At 36.2% G+C, this 23,308-nt stretch overlaps 1 protein-coding gene across 1 annotated transcript in view; it reads left to right on the top strand.

Annotated features, from left to right (window-relative positions):
• MACROD2 (mono-ADP ribosylhydrolase 2) overlaps window positions 1–23,308 on the top strand; it is a 2,132,804-nt gene that overhangs the window by 316,923 nt on the left and 1,792,573 nt on the right. The window lies entirely within an intron of this gene.

Below are 23,308 nucleotides of genomic sequence, written 5' to 3'. Positions count from 1 at the left end.
AACGTGAAATGGACTTATCTAAGAAAAAGAAGATCAAAACTATGAATAGTAAAATGACAACAACTCACGACTTTCAACAACCAAACTTAAAAAAAAAAAACAAAAACAAACTAAGCAAATAATTAGAACAAGAACAGAATAATAGAAATGAAAATCACAGGAATGGTTATCAGCAGGGGGGCTGGGAGAGAATGTGGAAAAAGGTACAGGGAATAAATGGTAGGTACAAAATAAACAGGGAGAGGTTAAGAATAGTATAGTAAATCTAGATGCCAAATAACTTGTATGTACAACCCATGGACATGAACTAAGGGCTGGGGGCATGCAGGTGGGTGGGGGGTGCAGGGCAGAGGGGGGAATATAGGGGGAAATATAGGGGGAAAGGTGGAACAACTGTAATACTTTAATCAATAAAATATATATTTTTAAAAAGATTTAATTTATTTTTAGAGAGGGAGGGGAGGGAGAAAGAGAGAGAGAGAGAGAGAGAGAGAGAGAGAGAGAGAGAGAGAGAGAAACATCAATATGCAGTTGCTGGGGGTCATGGCCTGCAACCCAGGCATGTACCCTGACTGGGAATCAAACCTGCAACACTTTGTTTCGCAGCCCGTGCTCAATCCACTGAGCTACGCCAGCCAGGAATAAAATATATTTCAAAAAAAGTGAAACATACATTTACTAATGACAAATAACATGTGTTAGGGACATTTGTATTTAAGAGCTGATTATGTCCCACATTCTGTTATATGTGCATACATGTATTATCTCATATAAATCTCACAACTACCCCCAGAGGCTAATATCATTCCCATTTTGGATGTGAAACTGGGATTCAGAAGGGCACCTTGAAAACAAGTCTAGGTCCAAAGTCCATGCTCTTTCCTGCTAGGTTGTATATCTCAGAGTAGATTCCTTTAGTTCAAAGCTGTAAAAGAAATCAAATATCCTTTTATCTATTAATGGTACCTTCATTCAAATGAAAACTTTAAGTAGCTGGCAAGGATTTTATTCCTGTCCCACCAATGTTCTTTATGTATCTTTGAGGCTTTCTTGACCAAACACTTAGGTTTTAGATAGCACTCTAATACAGAGATGGTAAAACCACCTATCTCAAGGATTGTTTCGGTTTTAGATTATGTTTATGGACTAATGTCTGAGACTTACCTGGCCAGTATGAGAGCCTCTCCTATGTTTTCCATATCCAATTTCTGTCTTGCATAAAAGCAGCCATTAAATAAAAGACCTTGCATGTAATGCAGGAGTAATGGGGGCCGGCTAAATAAATAGGTGAAGGTTTGTAGTGGGCAACCATGTTGCATAAGGCTATTGTTTGCAAAAACGTATCCATTTCTAGGGTGTCTAATATTGCCTAAATGAAAGAGATGCTTATAAGGAAACGCTTTGGCAATTTCCTTTATAGCTAAGATTTAACGAGCACTTAGTATGTTTCAGGCAATGTCATAAAGACTTTTTACATACTAACTCATTTAATCTTCACTATAATTATATGAGGTATATATTCTTATTCTCCCAATTTAGAGAGGGAAATGGAAGCACAAAGCTTCCATAGTAAGTGGTAGATTTAGGATTTGAACTCAGACAGACTAATTTTAGAACTCGCATATGAGGTGGAACCCCCAAACTGGAATTTAGTCATAAAAATTACATGTTTGAATTTTAGTCACCTTCAAAATATTCTCCATTTGATGCAATACCTCCGTCAAGACATTTTTTCCACTACTCAAAAACAATTTTTGAACTTGTTGATTTTGATGCCTTTTAGTGCTTCTGCTGTTTTTTGTTTGTTTGTTTCATCTCTCCCACATCAGCAAAAAGTTTCCCTTTGAGGACTTTTTTCATCTGGGAAATCAAAAAACAAGTCTCCTGGGGTGAAGTTGGGTGAATAGGAAGGGTGGGGCCTGAGGTTCATGCTGTTTTTGCCAAAAACTGCTGAACACTCAGCACAGTGTGGGCAGACAGATATGCTTGAAAAACACCCATCATGAAATGGGCAAGCAGGTTGAAAGAGTCTTCAAAAAAAGAATTCACTGAGTGGAACACAGCCTCTCACATGAACATCAGCTGGTACACTGGTAGAGATGGGTTTCTGGGACACTCACTTAGTGGGGGAAGCCTGTAGTACAAGGGGCCCATCCTCCAGAAGGTAATTCCATTTTTTGTGGGGTCTCCCTCATATTAACTACTATATTATGCTCCTTTCCCTTGAGTTGAACAAAGATTTAGATGTGGACATGCTCTATATTAAGAAAATAGCCCTGGCTGGCATAGCTCAGTGGATTGAGCACGGTCTGGGAACCAAAGTGTCCCAGGTTCGATTCCCAGCCAGGGTACATTCCTGGGTTGCAGGCCATAACCCCCAGCAACCGCACATTGATGTTTCTCTCTCTCTCTCTCTCTCTTTCTCTCTATCTCCCTCCCTTCCCTCTCTAAAAATAAATAAATAAAATATTAAAAAAAAGAAAATAAAGGGACATTAAATATTGTATCAGATTGAATCTTTTAGTTTATGTCAAGATGAACTACCTGAAGAGGGAGAAAGACATTTATAATTCGTTTGCCTTATTGCCTATACAGCATAATAAATCTTATAGTATAGGTTTACAAAACTGCCAAGCATTTATTTGTGAACTCCTTTTATTTTCATGAATTCCTGAGTAAGCAAAGATCATGTACCAAAAAAAATGTTCTTTGGGATTTCCCTAAAGCAGCAACACTATGGAAGAAATGGTGACTAGTTGTATTGGTCCCTTGTCATTCCTTATTCAAAAATCACCTTTATATCTATTGATTCCTACTTCTCCTTAAAAATAAAATACTTCTCTTCTACCAAGATTTAAATCAGAAAACATATATTTTCTTCCTCTTAAATCATTATAAATATGCACATATATATTCTTATTTTTAGTGTATTTTCCGTTACTACTTAGCCCCCTTATACCCCTCTCTCCTCACAATCACCACATTGTTGTCCATGCCCAGGAGTCCTTTTACTTTTTTGCTCAATCCCTCCAGCCCTAAACTTCTCTACCCCATAACTGTCATCCTACTCTCTATGAGTCTGTCTCCACTTTCCTTGTTAGTTCAGTTTGCTCATTAGATTCCACATAAGTGAAATCATGTGGTGTTTGTCTTTTTCTGACTGGCTTCTTTCTTTTTTCTTTTTTAATTATATTTTATTGATTATGCTATTACTGTTGTCCTGATTTTCCCCCCTTTGCCTCCCCTCTATCCAGCAACCCCCACTCCCTCAGGCAATCCCCACCCCCATTGTTCATGTCCATGGATCATGCATACAAGTTCTTTGGCTACTCCATTTCCTATATTGTACTTTACATCCCCATGGCTATTCTGTCACTACCTATTTGTGCTTCTTAATCCCCTCACCTCTTCACTCATTCTCTCCCTTCCCCCACTCATCTGGAAACCTTCTGGCAACTAACTTCTTTTTTCTTGCTTTTAAGAGTCTCTTTTTATCTTTATCCTTTGGACTTTTAATAATGATGTGTCTTGGAGTGGGCCTCTTTGCATTCATCATAGGGACTCTGTGTTTCCTGGACTTGCCTATATCTTTCCTTTAATTTGGGGAGTTTACTTTCACTATTTTTTTCAGGCAGATTTGCAATTTCTTGGCTCTTTCCCTTCTCGTTCTGGCATCCCTATGAGGTGAATGGTGGGGCTCTTAAAGTTGTCTCAGAGGCTGTTTACACTATCCTTATTTTTTTTTTGTATTCTTTTTTCTTCTTGTTGTTCTGATTGGTTATTTTTTGGTTCCTTAGATTCCAAATCATTTATTTGATTCTTGGTTTCATCCATTCTATTGGTGATTCCCTATAAATTATTCTTTTTTCAATTAGTGTATCCTTCATTTCTGAATGGGTCTTTTTTATGCTGCTGAGGTCCTCACTAAGCTCCTTAAGCATCCTTATAACCCTGCATCTTCTAGATTGCTTATCTCCATTTCATTTAGCTCTTTTTCTGGAATTTTTATCTGTCCTTTCATTTGGGTTATGTTTCTTTGTCTCCTCATTTTGGCAGCCTCCCTGTGTTGGTTTCCATGTTTAGGTAGAGCTGCTTTGACTCTGTGTCCTGGTAGTGTGGCCCAATATAGTAGGTGTCCTGTAGGATCCAGTGGCACAGCTTCACCTATTACCCAGGCTGGGTACTCGAGGTGCACTGTTTGTGTGGGCTGAGTACACCCTCCTCTTATAGTTGAGCTTTGGTTGCTATTGACAGATTAAGAGGAGGGATTTACCCAGGTCAGTCAGCTGTAAGGACTGGCTATGACCACTTACCACTAACCTCTGTCCTCCGTGGAGGATCAGCTGTGCAGGGGCAGAGTGGTGGTGTTCCAATGTGGTTTGTAGATGTCCACTGGGTCCACTGGGTATGTTGGCACTGGGGTTTCCCTGGGTGGTGCAGACCAAGGTCAACCCTACCTATGTTTTGCCTGGAGCACCCTGTCTGAGCTATAAGCAATCTGAGATGGCTGTTACTTGTGCTGGGCTTGGACATTCACAGGTGAAGCCAAGCTGTGACTCTAATCTGGCTGTTACTAGGGCACTATGAAGCCAACTGTTGCTTGCTGGATAGGATTTAGGAGCCAAGACCAGCCATTCTTATGGAAAAGCAGCTTGGGTGGGCCTATAAGTAGGGTGGGGTAGAACCTCTTGGGTCTCCAAAGTGGGTCACACAGTGTTAGGCAGCTTCATGGAGTCTCAGAAATGGCACTATGGCTCCGTAGCAGGCACACTCAGCAAAGGGACAATTGCCTCTGCTCGCTGCGATGTGACTGGCGTATTTCATTTAGCATAATGTTCTCTGGATTCATCCCTGCTGTTGCAAAGGGTAAAACTTATTTATTTTTTTTTACTGCCAAGTAGTATTCCATTATGTAAATGTCCCAATGTTGCTTTATCCAAAATATATACATATATTTTTATCAGTATATTTTAGGATTATTTATCTAACATGTTTCCCTTTTATGAAAAAGGTATGAAGTTTATTTTAATGTACACAACATGGATATTTGGATATCAATTCATATATATTTATAAAACAAATTTTATTTCAATTCAGATCTTTTGTAACATGAAATCTGTGTTTTTTGACTTTTTAGCTCTCAAATCATTTTTTGTAAAATGTAGAAAATCAGATTTTATATCTTTATTTCTGTGGATAGATAAAAGAACTATCTATAGAGAGTATATTCCTCTTCTATTACTGTGTTATTATCCCAAATTTAGTGACTTAAAACAACATGGGTTTATTATTTCAAAGTTCTGTAGATTAAAAGTCTAGCAGACTTGACTAGGAGTGACTCGGTTCAGAGTCTTAGAAGGCTGAATGTGTCAGCCTGCTGAGCTCTTATCTAGAGATCCAGGGGAAAAATCTGCTTCCACGATCAACCCATCATTCAAATTATTGGCCAAATTCAATTCCTTGCAGTTGGACTGACTGAGGTCCCTTGTTCCTTGCTGACTATCAGCAGAGAGCTCTCAGCATCTTTCGGTCATTTCTATTTTCAAAGCCATCAATGACGCATTAAATCTTTCTCTGGCTTGGAAGCTCTTACTTCACTCCTACCCATACTCAAAGGGGAGGTATTATACAAGGGCAAAAGGCATTGGAGACCTCTTTTAGCATTCTGCCTACCACAGAGATATAGCAATGTATATATGATTATAATATTTCTTTGAGGTCTGATACTGACAAAGCACCTGAAATAGGCAACTTGCTTTACATGAGTATTTTAATATCCCTACCTCTAACAATGTTTTAAAAGGAATAAGTTTTTTGTATAAGTTTTAAAAAGTTATTATTCCTTTTACACATATTAGAATTCAAACCTGGAGCTCATCTTAAAATTGGTAAGATGTTTTTATTTCTTCTGCATTCACTGAAATATTCTTAAACACTCAGTAAAGGAGATGGTAAGTAATCTAACTCTAATTCCCAAATCCCTTTCTCTGATATGTCAGGTGGAACCATTTACCGTGGCTTTTACTCAAAGTAAGGACAGAACATATTGATAGTGAATTTAATTCCATGGAGAACTTATCTTTTCACTTTCCTTGATTTAGAGTAACATAGCTTTGCTATGGGACGTTTTTGCAATAAAATGTATTTTCATGCCTAATTCAAATCATATCCCCCCAGCCATTTCCCACTGGCAATTCTCAAGGCTTCAGGAAACAAGTAAGGGCAGAAAGGATCAGTGGATCTTTTCCGCTGCTGACTCTGGCTGCAGACAGACCTTGCCAGCTTTCACCATGCCCCAGAGTTTGCTTACCTGCGGTGGGATGGTCACATCACAGTGCTCACCTTCATCATAACTTCTCAATGTCCAGAAGAAGAATCATTCGCAAGTTGTAAGACTTCACATTAATCTTGGCCCTATTTGGCTTTTATTTATTGAAGAGACAGATTTTGAACAGGATGTGCTGACTCCACCATTTGAGGAGCCTTTTAACTGACATCTGTTTCCTATGTAATTGGTGCTTAAAATGCATCAAAGTTGTCTCTTTTTAAAAGTTTATAGTCTTTCAGTTCAGTATAGTTTCAAATTTTTTAATGAGTTAAGCCTCCCTGACACCGCTTCTACTTTCCCCCATCCCACAGCCCCACATATATTTAAAGACATATTAGTCAGAACTAAATTCCCCATAACAGGAGCTTATTCATAATGTGCATTGGGAGTTTTCTAATGAAGGATAGGGGCCAAGTATGTCATGGTCCCTTCTATGGTTCTTTTGTATGAATTCAGCATCTACATTGGTGCCCCTTAAAACACTGTGACCTCTTAGCTTTACCACTCTAGTCTTTTATCATTTTCCAGAATGACCACATTTTGAGTCTATTCATTATTCTGTACTGCTTTACTATGAAGATAAATAAATAGGAACTCCTCCTTTATAGCTGAGAACATTTCTACTCTCTTATACTTATGAATGTGAAATTTCATGTTATTATACTTTCCAGGTTAAAAAATGACTATTATTCCTAATAGAAATGACTTCCAGATTATTTTTCCTTGTGGCCTATGTTTAATACTTCAAGCTTATCAGAATTTCTCTTAAAATGGCTTATCTGAATTGAACATAATATTCCAAACATTTTTGGAATATTCCAAACTCAGCCCAGAGCAGATGAGGTTGCCTCTTTCCACAATGTATAGAGTTTACTTTCCCATGTTCCAGTGAGTATTCATTCAATAGCCAGAAAGGAACTTAGTGATTACCTAGTGAAGGCCAGCCACTACATTTTAAAATAAATCTAAGATTGTCTTAAGACATTGAGTAGACATCATATGCCTCTGGCTCATATTGAATTGTGGTCACTTTGTTTGGTTTGTCTGAAAAACTCACCTTGTTTGGTTTGTCTGAAAAAAATCTGTTTGTCACCTGATCCCTCACATTTCCCCTTCAGTTTTAGCTTCAGTTCCTTCTTGCTTCAGTTTATATCCAACAGTCTATTGTTTAAGAATTCTCTATCATCCCTTCTTTACATTCACAGTCCAAACTCCTAGGACTGGATCAATCTAGCTATATACCTCTTCTGCAACTACCCTTGGGCTACTGAGTACTACTCTTGAAAATCTTGAAAAACACAGTTGTGGGACTTTTTTTGTTTGTTTGTTTGCTTGTATAAATATAAAATTAAGTAATTCTGCTATTCCTCAGCACCATTATTCAAATCTTTTATTCAAATCTGGTTAGCTGCACCATATTTTTGTCCTGGACTCTAAGTATGCTCCCCTCCCTCTGGACTTTTAAACTTGGTAATTACCTCTAATGCTCTTCTACTCCATTGGTATTGTTAATCTTGGCTATACATTAGAATAGATGGGTTTTAAATATTTGGTGCCCAAACCATACCCTGGACCAATTAATTCAGAATTTCAGAGGGGTGGGACCCAGGAATTCTTTCTGTTTAAAAAAATTCCCAGGTGATGCAATTGTGTAGTCATGGTTAACCATCATTGCTCTGTACAGATGCATACTTTGTTTTCTCACTTTAATTGGTTTTATGCTAAAATTATCACCTCCTTGGAAAGGATTTCCCTGTCTATCTAAAATATAGGTCTCTTTGATTTTGTTTCCTTCCCCTACCTTATTTTTCTTCATATAATTTGCCAGGTAAGTTGTTATTGTCTATTTTATTATTCTGTGCCCTTTCTTCACTAGAGTGTAAGCTTCATGAGGTTTGTAACTACATATTATCACATACCATATTTTTCACACTATAAGATGCACCCCCCTCCAAATTTGGGAGGAAAACAGGGGTACATCTCATAGTCCAAATGTAGCTTATCTGGCTCACTGTAGGTGGGGGGTGGAGGTGGAGTAGGGTCACAGGTTATTAAATATTTTACCACATTTTTTGCTTCGAAAATTTCCTCCCTATTTTCCTCCTCTAAAACCTAGGTTTGTCTTATGGTCTGCTGTGTCTTATAGTCCTAAAAATATGGTACATATTACATAACATTATCAATGGTAATTGGAACCCCTCTTAGTTTTTTTCTGGGGTTAACAATGAGGTTACCCTCTTCTTAGTTTTTTTCACTGCCATATTCCATCATCTACACTAGGGCCCATCACACTACTCAACAAAGAGTTGTTGAGTGGAATTCCCCAGTGTAGCTAAATCTAAACATCACCATTCTTCTAAGTTCTTATCTAATTACCCTGTTTCACTCTTAGAACATGACCTCTCTTCTCAAATAGCAGAATATAATAACACATTATCAATGGTAATTGGAACAAAAAGAATGGATGAGAACCTGGGAGAGTACATGTGTAAAAAATCCACCCATCAGTAGAACCATAAGAATTATAACATTTAGCAAACTGGTAAGTTTACCCTTGTTCTGTCTCCCTTTTTCTTATCTCTCTCTTTCTGCCCAGGTCTTTGGGGCTGCTGTCCCCCAAGATTCCATCCACTAATTTTGACCTTTTTCTTCTGTATAACCTCCTAAACTATCTCATCTATACCCATGCTTTAATGACCACCTATGTTCTGAATCTCCTTAATCTTCATCTCAGGGCATGCATGTGTCCCAAGTGACAGAATTATAAGTACAGTGGCTCATGTGGTATCTTTATTTTCACATCCTAAATTTTCCTGGACTCTCCTAGTAAGAGTCAGGTAACACTTCTCTTTTTCTTATTCACGTGCACATTTGTCTATTGCAGCGCTTTTTTATATTGCATCATAATCATTTGTTGCTTTATCTCTTTTTTTAGGTTATAAATTTCTGAAGACACATTGTATGTTTTATTTGTATATAGCCTAAAATTTGCCACATTGTACATAGTAATCATGCAGTAATTTCTTGTAAAAATGCATGATTTTAAATTTGTTGCCATTAAATATCTTAATTCTACCTCTAAGACACTGTTCCTTTTAGGAAGGTCTTATGTGTCACTATCCAAGTTTTTGATAAATTGATATAAGTATTGATAAAAAGTTTGAAAGTTTTCAGCTCAAGGACAGAGTCTTGTGCAGTGCTATTAGAGACCTCCCTTCAGGATGTTGATCATATCCGGGGGCTTTTGTTATTCAGTCCACTTAATAACAGAACTGTGCAGCTCGTGATTCCCTATCTGGGCCTGGAAAATATAATTAAAAATTGTTAAATGCTTTACAGAAATCATCAAATGTAAACTGCATGTGATAAGGCAATTGACAATTGACATTTCAAGTGTCTTCAAGCCTGCACCTCATTCTCAAATGGGGATAAGTTACAATTCTTATCTTCTAGGGAAGAAGTCAAGTTATGGAGGGGAGCAGAACAGCAGGCAGCTGGGGCTTAAAGAGCAGAGAGGCTAAGAGTGAGCATGTACCTAATGTTCTCTCCTTCCAATCTCAGATTGATTGGGTTGACAAGATGCAGGTCAATTAAAAAGAAGCCTCTAAGATGTTGCCCCTATTACAGAAACACCAGTTAGCCAAAATCCCACTTTCCCCTTGAATATTTAGACTAGAGATGCAAATGTCACTTCTTGGCACCAAACCATAGTTGGCCATGAATTAGATATCAATCAGTGTAGCTGGGCCCTAGCTGCTTTATTCTACTCAGAATTTGGTCCATGGACCAGACATGCCCCCCCGCCCCCCGCCACTTCCCATGCTTGCACACACACATACACTTAACTATTAGGAGGAAGTGAAGGGATTTCATTACCAGAGAGGGCAGTAAAGTAGGTGTATAAGCTTTAGTGTGACTTGAGAATGAGCTGTCCACCCCATGTATGTAACAAAGTTGACATAGAATTTGAAATCTTACTATTGATTGAAAAGCCAAAGGGACCTCTGCATCTGTGGTCCTGGATTTTGGTAGACAAATGTGAAAGACATTTGAATCTTTTCTTAAACTTGATAACATGGGTAGTTAAGAGACAGGCAGTTTTTATTACCTATTACTTTTCCTTCATTGTGAAGTTTGATAAATTTGGCTTTAAAAAGTGAAATTGTAGGATGGTATGGGCTTCATCTATTTATTTTCCTTTAAATACAATTTTAGTAATTATTGACTTATTCTCATTGATTTGGGAAACTGCAGTTTCTCAAGTAATCTATAGTTTCTCATAGTCTAGAATATCAATTGTTAAGATACTGTTAGAGCTATGAAATTTGAGTTTAGTAAATTAATATGTCAGAAGATCACAAAACATTAAGGTAGAAAGAGAACTAAGTTTTTTCCACTTTCAGAAGTTATCCCATTTATTGAGCCTTATATTGTGATAAAGTCAGCAAGAATTTTCCATATTACCAATGGTCTTTGAAATTTTTGGAAAAATTTTCTCTTATTTGGCTTTACTTCCAGTGCTTCATTTTGGTAAAATATTTTTTGTTTGTATCCATTACTAGTTTTTTTTTTCTTTTCTAACCATTGATTTATATCTTAAGGGATGGTGCTGATAGTGGAAGGGTAGGGATTATTTGTCATGTCGGTTGATGAACTAGTTTAGATGATTTTACTGAAAGTTAAAGTTGACTGTTCATCTAGAAAGCAAACACTTTTGACAATTAAGGCATACAAACTGTGAGTGTTACATCTAGCTGTTCCAATTATAATGTGTTTGTTAGAGCTGTTTCATGAATCCTTCTTAGGAACAGCCCAAGTACTATATACTGCTTAGGAAGAAAATACAGTCAGTGCATTTGCCATCACAATGTGCTGATTGAGGCAGCTTGCACTGAGATAACTTACTGTAATAAAAACTTCTGGACTGGAACATGGTGATAGCATTCATGTTATTTGCCTCCTAAGTTGCTTCTGCATTATGTAAACTCGAAGCAAACAGCCTTCAGTATGAGAACCTTTGAGAGCTCTGCACTTTGCTTTGTTCAGTTCCCTCGTGCTGATTCTTTGAAGAATATGTTAGCTGAAGTCTTGCAGTGAGCACTTACATCTTCTCAGTTTGTCCAGATTACTGTGTCGAATTCACTTTGATAGGTGCTTCTGTGGGAGTGTTATTATTTAAAGACTCATAGTGAATCCCTTGCCCTATGGATCCTTATTGCCTTCTGTAACAGCATTAAGTCAGGGAAATTAGACTTAGCATATCAGCATAGTGCTCAAGAAAATTTGAAAAAGGCTCTAGGGACATCGACTAAAGCTATTTTATAAACGAAGTGCCCCTTAACAAATCAATTCTAGATTAGCTCTAGGAAGTGCCCATTTTGTCTGCAGGGGAGGCTGCATAGATCTTCTTCACATATTCCAAGGTGTGTCTACAATCATCTCTTTTTAAATTAAATGCCTTTGAGTGCCTCCTAAAGGATCTGGTTGTGGAAATAGTCCAAAGGTAGAGAAAGAGAAAAGAAAAAAATGAAGATGGAGAAAATGAGAAACCAGAGTTTGAAAGGGCAAAGGATGGGTCATAAAAGTCCATTCATGGTTATGTCCTATACTCTTAATCATAATCTACTAGCAGGAATGGCTCTGCTTTTGCTCAGAGGGGATAAATATTTTTTCATTTGACACTTCTCACTGGGTTTTTTTGGGTCACATACCAGATAAATAGGAGGAGTATCAATGAAACTGTTAATACTTAGCATTGGTCTATAATCCACTCTTGCAACCTACATTTGGAGGTAGCACATGGGATTTCAGTCCTTGTATTATTATTTTTCTTGTACTATTTGTTATTGGACAAAATAAGGAGGACCCAAGACAGATTTTCTTTTAGGAGGAACATGATTAAGTCTCTTCAAGGACAATGTTTTTAAATGGTCTTAATGTAATATTCAAATAAATTTGATCTCTCAGATAATATCTTTAAATAGAATTATTTTCCCTAGTCAACAAAAGAATACAGTACCTTTTTAGTGGATATTTGGAAAATCAGAAAAGTAAACGGGAGAAAAAAACCGTATCATCTAATCACTCAGCAATGGCCACTCAGGAGTCTTAAGTGGCCCTTTATTTTCCTAATCTTTGGGGCAATGAATAATGGAAAAATCTGAATTTTTGTGCCTGTTCCCTTTTGGCATATTTTAAGTAATACTTATTAGATGCTTTATTTTAGTTTATGCCCCTATGGACCGGTGATATTTGAATGGACATAATGACTGCAGTGAAATCCATTTTATTCCAAATTCATGCAAGTAACTAGTAATTCTCTAGCCAGGAAATTACAGAGAATTGGTGATTATGTTGTTAAGCAGTAATTCTTGATCACACTGGCTAAGGTAATTAATGATATATTATGTTGAAACATACACACATTTTCTATACTATAATTTATGTGTTCTACATTCAGCAGCATAATATTAGTGCTATTTTTGGTGTTACTGAACTTGGGTTGTTTTACATCATTATTTATGCTTATGTTTCTACAAGCATGTAGAATTCCAGCTCTCTAAATTTTGGAAGTTGCTCAGTTTGTATGAGCACATATGTAGTGTATGTGAGAAGTAGGCATGGGGCTTGGGAAAATGGAAGCTTATTGTATGAGCTTCCTGTTATTATTTTGTTGAAAAAAGATCAGATCCTACTGTGTGCTAATTTTACTCATAAGTGATGAACTGTAATTTGTTTCTGAAGACTAATTAATGTTCAGAAGGGTCAAGAAAAATGGTTATACCCTTTGAATTAATTTTCCAGTAAATTTGTTATTTGAATGTTCTTGTTCATGATAACAGCAATGTCATAGATAACTATAACAGACTTCTTGAAGAGCTATACTTCTTGAACAACAGACTCTTGTTTCAATACTTTCTGAACTCCTCAGGAGAAATGGTATATAATTATGAATATCTTTGCCAAGGATGTTCTTTCTTTCTGTTTGCTATTCTCACCTTGCAAATGATGTTAATTTTTAAAAATAGGAGTATTTTCCAATTAATCCCCTATACACTGTTTTGTGAATTGTACTATAATATATGGTCAGTAAATATTTGTTACTGGTAAATATTCAACAAAATGTTTGTTGAATAAAAATGATATCTTATACATTTCCATTTCTTTTATATAATACTTAAAACAATAATTCTGTTCTCCTGTGTGACTGCTAGATTTTCTTCTCAGGTTCTGTGGTTGGGACAACTTCAGCTAATTCAGGGTTTCCTAGCCTGTCTAGCTGCAGGACTCACCTGGGTAGCAAATAATACATGCATACTCCAAAGCCCCACCCCAGACCTGCTCAGTTACAGTCTCTGGGTGATTTGTATCATCAGACGGGACTGGAAAACCTGAAACTTGGGAGTCTACACTAGGAGCTTATCACTGTATAGTTGCATATTAGTATATAGGAAAGATAGGAGGATGTGGATTGAGTTGATAGTGTTCATTTATTTCTAATGCTAGTCAGCTAAGATATCAGAAGAAAAATTGCTCTGATATGCCATTTTAATTTTAACTTATATGAGACTTTAGTTGAAGCAATTTTAAAATTATTATTTATTGAGGACTTACCATATGCAAAGTACTCTTATAATTTTTTGTGTATTTACTAACATTAGTATAGAGATGTGAAATAATTTTCCCCACCCAAATAAGTAATGAGTCAGAAATCTTTGCTTTGAATCTAAGAAGTAGGATTTCAGAATTTGCACAATTAACCCTTGGAATATATTGTCTATAGCCACCAAATGCTATATACTTAATAATATGTCAGGCACTACTATTCTAAGCACTTATTATACTTTAAATTTATTTACCACTCCTATAAAGAAGAGTTAAGAAAGGCAAGTTTAGAGAAAGTAAGTAATATGCCCAGAGTTACCCTGCTAGTAAGTGGTAGAACCAGTATGGTTTGAAGTTGGGCTGGCTCAGCTCCAAAACTCTGTGCTCTTAACCACTGTCCTACATGCAAGAATGACATGTTCAAATATGCTGATTTCTTACAATTTTCTGGGAGATAGTTGTATAACACTTCAATATCTACATTTAACATCTATACTGAAACACTCTGGTATGACATTAAATTTTAGAAGAAATTCTGAAATATGTTATAGAATTCCTTGTTACAGAAAGATTTTTAAAGAATAAACTGGTTACTCTGTTATCTGCTATAGAGCACAGGACTGACATCTTTTAAGAAGTTCTTAACCCTATCCTTATTTTTTTTAATATTAAAGGACAGCACAGTTGGTGGATACTTATGTATTTTGTGAACAATTGGTAAGAAGTTACACTTATCTCTTTCACTTGAGCTTTAAATATTCCACACATGTACATTTTGTCACAAGTAAATGTTTTTCTTTACTTTGAATGACATATAAATTTACTTTTACATAGTTTTTAAAGACTTAGTTTGAATCACTTCTCTTTTTTCCTCCTATTTATCCCAAAATGAAGGTGAAGTGTTAATTGGCTTTAATGGCTCTTACTGGTTAAATGGCTCTTAATGGCTCTGTCTGGGACTTCTAAGGAAAGGTGAAGAATTGGAGAGGAATTTGTGAAATTTGTCTGGGGAACTGAGGAAATTTAATGTTCTTGTGAACTAGCTCTCTTCTTGACAATACGATTGTACTATGATAAATATTGAAATCTAATTTTCACTCTTAGACCTAACTCTTTAAGTATATGTGTTTATTGGTTAACATTCAAAGAGGAGTTTCCTGAAGAAAAATGTTAACTAAATTCCTGTACCTGGAAAAGATCAGCACCTAATACATTAGGAAAGAAGAATGTCTTGCTTAAACATGTTTATAAAACCAGAAAATAGATCTCTCTCTCTTTGTCTCTCTTTCTCTGTCTCTCTCTCCCTCAAAGGGTATGCTAATGTGGATTATGTAGATGTGTTGCACTTAAACAAAAGACTGTGTAGTTGCCAGAGACATGTACCTGGCTGTTAACACTCCCTCTTTCACCATAAAAATGATTCCCACCAGGAGGGACTCATTCAGCTGAAATACTGTCCCTGGTGGTCATGCACTGATATGCTCTAATAACTCTGTTACTAACTTAAATAACCACCTAGATATTTGTTCTGACACAACCAAAAAATCTTACTGGGATTCTAGAAAATATAAAGAAGACTTTTACCATTTTAACAGCTTTAAGATAACAAATCTTTTAAAAAATTATTTCTTACATTTTTTAGCAGTTGACATTCCTTACTATTTGTGCCTTTACCAGAGTGTAGCAGAGCAATATAATGAGCCCAGTCTTGTCTTGGAGAGAGAGAAAAAAGTATGCTTTTATTAGTATTTATTTCTGTAAAATCAGTACAGGGTTCAGAGGGAAAATAGAAATGCACACAAGTCTGTTTATCTTGCTTCTCTGCTTCCAACTTTTGTTACTTGATATTCAAATGTGAGTTCTAATATCAGAAACCAGGCAACTCTTTCTTCATCATCAAAAATGAATATAAAATTTACAGGGCATTTACTAAGAGCCAGGTATGAGTTAAGTGCTCAACTTGAAATATATAATTTATTCCTTACAATTAGAGTGATACTATTATTATCTTATGTTACAGAGGGTGAAACAGGCTTAGAAAGGTTAACTAAAGTGCTCAAGGGCATACTCCAAATAAGTGGCAGAAACTGGAGGCAGACCCAGATCTGTCTAATTCAAAGACAGTTTTCATAATTATCACCTCAACTACCAATTGTACATATAATTTATTAGAGTGTTCTAGTATATTTTGTTGTGTGCACTTGGGGTCAGCATTTCACAACAAAGATAACAACATACAAAAGGAGATGGGAACTAAGATTCTTGCATTTGGAATCAAAATTTTTTGGAGTTCTAATTCTACTGTATATACTGTGTAATATTGGGCAAGTTGCATAATCTGTTTGAATTTCCATTTCTTTTGTTAACTGGAAGTAAAGGAGATAGTGGATGTGGAATGCTTAGCATATTTGTCTGTCCTGGTTATTCTAAAGATGGTGATTAATACTCTGCATTTTTAGAATGCTTTGCAGCTTGCAGCTTTAACAAAGATTTTCTCAGATGGTAGTTAGTGATATACCCTTTGAAGCCTGTTCATTCTTTTATTCATTCATGCAACATATTTTTTTGAATATCTGCTAGGTGTCCAGCATTGTTCTTATAGGAGTGATTTAACAGTGAAGTAGCGAGAAAGAAAGTACTTGCCTTCATGGAATTTGATTTTTTAAAAAAATCCTCATTCAAGGATATGCTTATTGATTTTGAAGACAGGGGAAGAGAGGGAGAGAGAGAGAGACAGAGAGAGAGAGAGAGAGAGAGAGGGAAATAACAATCTTTTGCACATTCCCTGACCAGGGATCAAACCCACAACCTAGGTATGTGGCCTGACCAGGAATCGAACCTGCAGCCTTTTGGTGTACAGGATGACATTCAACCAACTGAGCCACTCAGCCAGGGATGGAGTTTGCATTTTAATGAGGAATATAGATAATATATTAAGTAAAATATTTCATGTGTTAGATAATAATAATTAATATAACATCACTCTTGTATTGTGAATGTTATAAGCCATGCATAGCTCAGTAGTTAGATCCACATTTTGATTCATAGACTAGCAATGTGTTTTTCCATTTTGGACTTTTAAAAACTGTAAACTAGTTATTATTTAACTACAAACTTTTATTTTGAAATTTTGTATTGTTTTAAAACATTGTGATTATTTTTCTGATTTAATTGTTAGCACACATCACCAAAATTCATGTAATCTCTTATAGCTAGTTCTAAGATTCCATGACTCGTTGGCTAAAAGAATGGAATAAGTGTAGATCTCTAAAACCTGTCTCTATTTATATGCATATATGTTTGTAAGTATACCCCAAATCAAATATGGCATGTCAGTAATTCAAAGATTATTTTTTAAAAATAATTAATTATTGGAAAACATTAAAAAATCTTAGCATTTCTTTTTCATGTGTCTCAAATTCAGCACCAAGCCTGGGAAAAAGCTTCATTGATCTGGTACCTCCATTCTGGCTCTTCGAAGACACAAAGGGATCATGAAAAGGTGTTGTAGTGAATGTAAACATTAAGATTTGTCTGCTAACTCTGAGTTTAAATTTATTGAAAGCTGCAAGAAAGACAAGAGTTATTCTCAGGGTAGTTTATAGCTATTAGCTATTGGCTGTAAATCATTATTCAGCATCATGGGGCAGAGGTTTGTAGGTCTTGGTAGAAAAATTCACATTTGCCTCATTAAATGTTTTGAGATTTAATCCTAAAAATGTCTTCTAGTTGTTGTCTTAGGAAAGGGAAATAATGTTTTTTTTTTTTTTCTAGACTTAAACTCCTTTCTAAAGTTATTGAAGGAACATTTCTGCTCACTATTTTAAGAGAGTGGTTAAGAGCTCAAACTTCAGAAGCAGACAGGATCATTGTTTCACAACTTACTAACTATAAAAATTAAGAAGGATGCCATTATAGCTCATACACACACACACACATGTATAGCACCTTTTCCCTTCTCATGACCACCATTTCATTCCATAGTACCCATTCTTCTCCATACAGTTGCTAGTGACCTTATCACCGTTGAAGCTAATAGTCTGATCCCCAGACATAACTCTTCTCCTCCTCTTCCTTCCACGTCAACCCCCTCCAATTGCTTTTTCTTGCACTAGAATAAAGTCTAAACTTCTTACCTTGGCCTACAAGACCCTGCACGATGTGATCCAGCCCTGCCTCGCTGATCTCACCTCTGTCTTGCTCACTGAACTTGAGCCCTCTGGTATTTTTTCAGTTCCTAAACTCACTGATTCTCTACTTGAAACTTTAACAAATCCTCTTTACTGTGCTCAGAACATGCTCTACTTCACTCTTCACATGGCTGACTCTTTATCCCTCAGATCTTAGACTTTCTTTACCACCCCATCTAAATAAGTTCTGCTGTGTCATTCCTGAAACCATGTTTTTCCCTGTCACAATTTTTCACTTTATATTAATTTGTTTTTTAGTTAATATCTAAATTCTTGTCTTCTCCTATTATACTCTTCATCTCTTTTGGATTCACTGCTATAAACCCAGCCCCAAGCACAGTTATTGAGCAGGCACTCAATAAATCATTGTTAATGTTGAATGAATAAAATATGTCCATGACCTTTCAAAGCTTTAATTTGCTCATCTTAAAAATACATAGCAGCCCTGACCAGTGTGGCTCAGTTGGTTGGGTGTCATTCCACAAAGCAAAAGGTTGCTGGTTCGCTTCCCAGTTAGGGCACATGCCTGAGTGGCCGGTTCTGTCCATGGTTGAGGTGTGTTTGAGAGGCAGTCATTCAATGTTTATCTCTCACATTGATGTTCTTCTCCCTCTTTTTCTCCCTCTATTCCCCCCTCTCTAAAATAAATAAAATAAAATCTTTTAAAAAATACACATAATAATTTCTATCTGTAAAGTTATTGTGTGAATTAAATGAGATTAAGATATATAAAACACTTAGCACTGTTCTTGACAAAGTCTTCATCTAACGGTAGTGTCTGCAGCAGCATGACCATGTGTATGACATGCTAATATTTATAGAACATATTTTTAAAAGAGAATTTTGTTAGACTTTTGTTTACCAGTCTTTACAACCTTTTTAAAAAAAGTATTTAACATTGGTCCTCATATCGAAGAAATTAAAATGTGGAATTCCAGCAGTGATTCCATCCATGCCTTTTAATGGAACATTGATATGAACTAGCCTCAGCTTTGTAATATCACCATTATCAGAGCCATGCCATACATTCAGAAGGATAATTACTTTGGGTAGTAATTTCCCAGACTGCTCCACCCTCTCCACTCCAGACAGCTGGCAATGAAAAAGAAGTGCTGCTTTTATGTGTGTGCACAATCAGTCTGTAAAATCCCATTATCCCTGACTTCCACACCCCCGTGGCTGTATGCTTCCTTTTGAGGCTTCTTAAAGAAGGAAAAAACTTTCAAGGCAGCCCTAAAGTTTATTTCTAATCTCATTTCACCCAAATAACATAAAAATGAGATGGGGGGTAGGGAGTGGGAGGGGTTCATAATGTGATTTACTTATCCCTTTGCCTGCAATCCTATGATACTTGTGGGAAAGCCTGGTAAAAGTTTTGGTGGGTGGATAGAACTACTTCTTCAGTGTGTAGTTTGAGACAAATTTGGATTAATTCTGTTTTGATGTTCAAAGAATAGAGCAAGGTTGATTTGGTTATTCTAGTTCTTTTTCTTTCATCTGTTCAGAATGTCTATACTATTTAAATTGGAGTTTCTACTGGCCTCTCATGACCAACATCTTTTTTTAACTGTGACCATCTGTTAAGAGTCCTAGGTGCAATGCCCTCCTGTGCTCTCCTGTTTTGTTTTGTGTATCTATCTAAGGGTTTGACCTCTTTTTTGACCCATCTCCTAACTGCTCCCCCCAGGCCCACAGCAATTCTTTATTTTTGGGTTCCAGCTCGCCACATAACTGACATTTTTCTTAGCATTTTTTCTACCACCTTCAATTAATTGTCATCTGTTCCCCTAGAATGACACCTCCCCTCTTACCTGTCCCATTCTCTTGCTGTAACTATTTGATGAAACTAGGGGAGAGAAGTGATGTGGGATGTAGGTAGGGAGTTTCTTTTTTTTTAATTTTATTAATTTTTATTTTTTCTTGTCATTAAGCGCAGTTGTCTCCGCTTTCCTGCCACCACTCTCCCCCATCCCACCCACCCCTACCTCCTACCCTCAATCCTACCCACCTTTGGCTTTGTCCATGGGTCCTTTATACATGTTCCTTGGGAGTTTCATTTTTTTTTCTATTCCTAAAAGACCACTTCCTTGGCTATGATTCTGTTACCATTATTCATAAACTTTTATTTTGAAGTTCTTGTTTTCATCTATATCACATAATGCAGTCATTGTCTTTCTTCTCAGTCCCTGGGACATATTCTGATCTTCCTTAGAACTTGTTTTATACACTTTATCTGTGTACCAACCCTTTCCATCTCTCTAAGTGACTTTGTCACTCTTACTGGCAACTCCTACAACAGTAGGTTGTCGGACACAGCCTTTACTTTAGTCATCTTAGAGTCACAGCCATGACTTGGACCACACCTCTTATGCATGTCAAGTTTTTTTGTTTTTTCTCCTATGAAATATGCTCCCTGTCCTCATTGTACATTCCTATCTCTACCATGTCTCATTCCTGTGGTCAACAAATATCCTTCCTGGAATTCACTTCCCTTTTATCTATTTTGATCCTTCACACAATGACCAAGATTCTTTCACCTTCCAAACTTTTTAGAGTCTTAATCATTATTTTTGATTTCTTTATCACCAATTACCCTGTCAACATCCTAGAAGCTTTTGCCTCCTTACTCTGCTGACACTGCTTTCAGAATCCCTGGAGATCTGTTTTTCCACATTCAGTGGTGTCCTCTTCCAAGTCTGTTCCTGACTACATTTTTGACATTTTCCTTTTTTAATATTTCTGGTTCCTTGATTTTATATTTTCTTCTCATAATTTTTCCTCCTTTGCAACTTTTTTTTTTGTTTTTGGACTCTTCTTCCCTGTTCTATCACTACAGAAAGCAAATGTGTCTTTGGCTCATCTTTTTTTTTCTCTCTTTCTCTGCTCACTTTCTGTTGGTGATCTCGTCCACCTTCTCAGCTTTGGTAATAACCTGTTAGATATGGATTCCTTTCCTTGATACTGAAGATCTATTCCCAGACATTTATTTCCAACTTCCTGTAGACATTTCCAGAGGGGTACCATAAAAATACTTTAAACCTAAGGCAGTTGTCATTTATCATCTAAACTGAGTCATATGGAAGTTTAAAGAGGGCACTATTAATAATCAGCCGGTGTAAAGCTCTACTGTGCATATGGTCACCCATTCAAACTCAATGTGTACCAAATACTCTGAAATTTGATTTTCTATCATGAATTGCCTCACCAGCATTCTATTTATCTGAGCTGAAAATCAGCTTAAGTACTTATTCTTTCCTCAGTTTCCAATTCCTAATAATTCTACCTTTCTTCTTTCTTTTGAGTTACAACTTAAAAAATAACACCATTCCACCGTTCAGGCCATTATTTGCTCTTACCTGGAATACTGCATAGTCTTCTAACCTGTCTTCTTACTTCCAGATAGCTCCTCATTTATTCTTCATGTGATATTCTTTCTTTCTGCAAAATGTCCTTAAAGTACACTGGTTATATATACATCTTCTAAATAATATCATACAGACTTCTGAATTTGAAAGTCAATATATTGCAAAGCTTGACATAGAAAACAAAAACAAAAATTCCAATAATTTCTCCAGTCTTACATCCTTCATGGATCCTGTATTTCAATTTAACTATTAGTCTTTCCCCAAATATTGTCTAAGTCAGTGGTCTTCAACCTCGTCAGAATCACCTTTGGAATTAAAAATAAATAAATATTTAACCTTACTTATGCATAGAGATTTAGAGCTAGTAGGTCTCTATTGAGGACTGGCTGCCTTAATAAAAGCCTCCCTAAGTGGTCCTGACCAAAGCCATGGAAAACATCACCCGTTTTCCTGTCCCCATGACTTTGATCACCATTTTCTCTTCACCTCTTCACCACCAGGGTCTGCTTTTCTTGCTTTTAAAATACCTTCACATCCTTCAATACCCAGCCCTAATTTTACCTCCTTCATGAAGTTTTCCTTGGTTTATCCAAACAGATGTATTATTTTTTTCTATACTGCAGTCACAGTAAATTTTCATTAGATTGTATTTTTATCTAACAATCTCTAGATGCACACTTCCTGAAGGAAAGGCTTTTGCTATTTTTAATATAGAAGCCACTCAGTAAAGGTCATTGGCTGTTGAGATTATTTGTAGAGGACTTTACATTCTCATAATAAGCTTTAGTGTTTTTTATTTTTTAATTTAACCAAAGTCCAAAGGCATAAAATGTAGTAGCTTAAATTCCAAGACTATGCTAAATTAAGATTTGCTAATCATGCTAAGTAGGAGAAAGCAATTAGAATGTTAAATGCTACTACTGTTTTCAGCAGCAGATGAACCAATATTAAATTGAGTGGTGTATTGGTTTCTTTAATGCCCACACTTCAGGTGTTTTAAAGCATGTGGGTCTCTTTGGATTGCTCATGAAAACTGTCTTGTTGGCATGTAGCTATCAAATGTGCTTCACTCAGAAATTGTAGTTTATAAATCAAGAGTTTTTACTAGTTCCTTTCACAGGGGAATACTTTTAATAAATTGGACTTGCTAAAGTATATAGCACAGTATTGTTTTTAATAGGGAACGAGAGTGTAAGTGCAGTGATTTAATGCAGTTACAAGTGCCTGCATCCAAAAAACAATTTCTGATTTTTGTCAAACAATCAGCAAAGGAGTGATTCCGCGCCCCTCCCATTGTTTTGGTAACTTCCCTAGTGGTATCCTTGTTAAACCTTTAAGCTTTATATTCTGGATTGGATATTTTTCCTACAGTTTCTGTTAGTACCTGATCAATAAAAATTGTGAATATTTTTGGATATATACAAATATATCTGTAATTAATTTAGTGACCATTAAGTTGATCTTTGATCTGCTTTTCTATTGAAAGGGTGTAAGCTATTTCTTTGCTGGTATAAGACATATTTCTGATTTATCCCAGGTAAAATTATTAAGATGGATGTATTAGAAGACATATAAAATTTCTGTGGTCATATAAGATGTACTTGCTGGGAAATAGTCAATATAATCTTTTAGCTTTTGCTTTTTCTAAACTCATAGCTTTATAGAGTCTCTATGGAACCATCCAGCCATTTCCCTGACTTCAGACAGAACTGCAGCTGAACTACTCAAAACCTTTGGAAGCAAAGACAAATTTCCTTTAGGAAACAATTCCTACATTTAATATTAATCACATTTATTTCTGCTAAGTTATTCCTAGAAAA

This window comes from Phyllostomus discolor, chromosome 9, assembly GCF_004126475.2.
Source record: "Phyllostomus discolor isolate MPI-MPIP mPhyDis1 chromosome 9, mPhyDis1.pri.v3, whole genome shotgun sequence".
NCBI classification, from domain to species: Eukaryota; Metazoa; Chordata; class Mammalia; order Chiroptera; family Phyllostomidae; genus Phyllostomus; species Phyllostomus discolor.
The sequence above is the reverse complement of the archived record's forward strand: the minus strand, read 5'-3'. Positions and strand labels throughout refer to the sequence as shown.